We start from the raw sequence: 3,161 nt of genomic DNA on the forward strand, positions 1-3,161 counted from the left end.
CTTGACAGTTGATATGACAATGGAAAATAATGCAGGAGACAATGATTTTTTTTCCCAATCAGGGCTGACACACATTTTCCAAACAAAAGCCCCGAATTACCTTCAAGGTTTGTTGTCACACGTCATTTCTGGGGTCGTGATGTTTTTTTTGCTCAGGTGTGTTGACTCCTCTTTTCAGCCACCAGAACAAAAACATTGACCCATTTCTCTTAACAATGTAGTCGTTGAAGAGCGTAGAGGTTGTGCCCTCAAACACGCCCATTGCATAAGGACAAGATTTATTTTGTAATTTCCCTTTCCAGAGCGGCGTTGTCGGCGCAGCTCTTGACCTCCCAGTGTCACCTCCATCACAGAGTGGCTTTGTTTCCCATCTTCAACACTGCTGCTGAAAATAAACACTTGGGTTTCACATTCAAAATACGAACGTGGTACAATATGATGCGGAGTGTGTTGAAGAAATGTAATGATAGAAACATGCCTCATGTTCCACTTAAATTCATTACAGCCACCTTTTCATGACTGTTTCAGGGTCACCTCACCCACATATGCATGTATATCTATTTCCAAATGTATCAGTGCAGAGCCGAGGAACGTCACTGTGAAACTACCATGGGAACTGTCTCTGTGGTCTGCTGTTTCGTTCTGGTGCTAATCTTGCTGCTCTTTTAGCCACATTGACCAACATGTACTGAAAAGATAGGAAATGAGGCTGAGGTGGAGTTTCGCACGTAGTCTCACAGTGTCATGACATAGATATGCTGGTGCAGCTACCTTAAGAATCAGTTAAGCACGGTCTACGCTCATGTGAACAAGCTGATTTGGTAAGTTTTGGTTTTTATTGGATCATTGTACAGCAACTCAAAGCTGATGATTGTTTTTCTGTCTTCCACTGTTGGTGCTAAACAGTACCCAGAGGTGTCTTTTTGGCTTGTAATTATAGGGGAACCTGTTTTGATGCTATGGTGCCCATTTCTTGGGTGCTATAGAGTGCCTTTGACACTTTTACTTAAAAATATGAATGATTATTAAACATTACTTATGAAATGTTGGCTTAAAAGATTCAGAATCCTGTACTAAATGCTTACTGTGAAACACTATATGTTACCTTTTCAAACCTAGAATATTCCCATGCCCGTGGCTGGCAAAAAAGTTAAGCGCCACTGCTTTACAGGGGTAGTTCTGAGTTTTTGAAGTGGGGTTGTATGAGGTACTTATCGATAGTCTGTGTATTACCTACAGCAGATGTCAATTGACGTGCCTTCAGTTTGGAGTGCCGCCAAGGAAGCTACGCAAAGTTTTAAATCAAATCAAGCTCATTTATATAGCACATTCAAAACAACAGCAGTTGACCAAAGTGCTGTACAAATTACAAGAATGACACACACATATACAGCAATATAACATGAACACAAATATAAAACAGAATAACACCGGTAAGAACAATTGCCTATGTCAAAAGATTATAAAATACCTAAATATTAAAACCACTACAAACAACCAAAGGCCATTGAAAATATGTAGAAGGGTGGCATGGAAGTTTAGTGGTTAGCACTGTTGCCTCACAGCAAGAGGGTTTCTGGTTCAAGTTTGCATGTTCATCCCGTGTCAGCGTGGGTTTTCTGTGGGTACTCTAGCTTCCTCTCACAGTCCAAAGACATGCAGGTTAATTGGTGACTCTAAATTGTCCGTAGGTGTGAGTGTGAATGGTTGTCTGTCTCTATGTGTCAGCCCCGTGGTAGTCTGGTGACCTGTCCAGGGTGTACCCTGCCTGTCGCACAATGTCAGCCGGGATAGGCTGCAGCCCCCCGCAACCCTCAAGAGGATAAGCGGTTACAGAAAATGAGTGAATGAATGAGTATCAATTGAGAAGGAGCATTTGATTGAGAGTGTAAGGCTATTCCAGAGCTTTGGAGCACCAGCCTCGATCGTGGAACAGTTAAAAGACTTTGTTCTGAAGATCTATGAGTTGGAGTAGGGGCAGAGAAATGCTGCTGTGGACAGGCGCAGCAGCATAATGTATTGTAACCACCATGTACGCTGTATTGAAAGTACTTTTACCGCTTTATCTTGGCCATCAGAAAACCTGTTCAGACACATTAGCGGCTTTGGTTTCTCATCTATGCTCCCATCAAAGCCACCAAACTCTCTTCAGAAAACCAGTAATTTTGGCTTGTTAAACACAGGAACTGCTGATGTACCGCTGCCTCAATTAATTAGTGTGTTCCTGTTATTGTGTGACATTGATGAATCCAAACTAACCCTTTCAAACGCCAAAGTCACACACTAACACAAACAAAATAACTGACCGAGGCAGCGGTAGACCAGCAGCTCCTGTGTTAAATCAGTCTTTTTTTCAGTGGGGTCTGGCTTTAATATAGCGTGGCCTTTTTTAGGTGGCTGAAACACATCTTGCTGCTGCTTCCGTCCACTTAGCCTCCAAACCCAGGTTGCACCAACCGCCATCTACTTTTTGTAATACACTGATTATAGATAAGTACTTCATACAACACCCAAACTATCCCTTTAATGTGTTACCCTTAGAAAGTTCAATGTTTGTAGGCTGTTTTAATGCTGTGTTTGTACTTTTTCCCCAGTACATTAAACTAAACTAAGCTGAGGAACCAGTACAGAAACTCTCAAGACAGATATGAGGGCTTAAAAAGTTCTGCACTGGTTCTTCAGCTGGGTGTTGTTAACCTGGGGAAGGAGGAGAACCTCTAAAGAACCATAGAGGGCCTTAAAAAGTTATTTGTATTGCACTGCACTGCGATATAGCATCTCAACCTGCGTCAAAGAACCACTCAGGAAACAGCATTATCCTGTGTGTGTGTGTGTGTGTGTGTGTGTGGGTGTGACGTATACATGATGATGTTATTGAGAAATAACTCTTATTACGGTTTCTTTTTAAATACTTTGGAAGTGATGACTTAAAAAGGGCAGAGTCAGTTGCTGAATGATAATCGCCACAGTGATTTCTGCTAGGATAACATTCTCATACAGTGTTCAATTCAATTCAATCAAATTTATTTATAAAGCCCAATATCACAAATCATAATTTGCCTCACAGGGCTTTACAGCATACGACATCCCTCTGTCCTTTGGACCCTCACAGCGGATAAGGAAAAATTCCCCAAAAACCCCTTTAATGGGGGAAAAAAACC

The 3,161-nt window shown here is 41.7% G+C and overlaps 1 protein-coding gene across 1 annotated transcript in view; it reads left to right on the plus strand.

Moving 5' to 3' along the window:
• The first annotated feature begins 760 nt into the window (after positions 1–760).
• Positions 761–3,161, plus strand: part of gpr35b (G-protein coupled receptor 35 b) — a 7,010-nt gene continuing 4,609 nt past the window's right edge. Inside the window, exon 1 of the mRNA XM_050032969.1 lies at positions 761–821. The gene's annotated coding sequence lies outside the window, so the exon portion shown is untranslated. The remainder of the gene's footprint in view (positions 822–3,161) is intronic.

This window comes from Epinephelus moara, chromosome 21 (genome assembly GCF_006386435.1).
Source record: "Epinephelus moara isolate mb chromosome 21, YSFRI_EMoa_1.0, whole genome shotgun sequence".
NCBI classification, from domain to species: Eukaryota; Metazoa; Chordata; class Actinopteri; order Perciformes; family Serranidae; genus Epinephelus; species Epinephelus moara.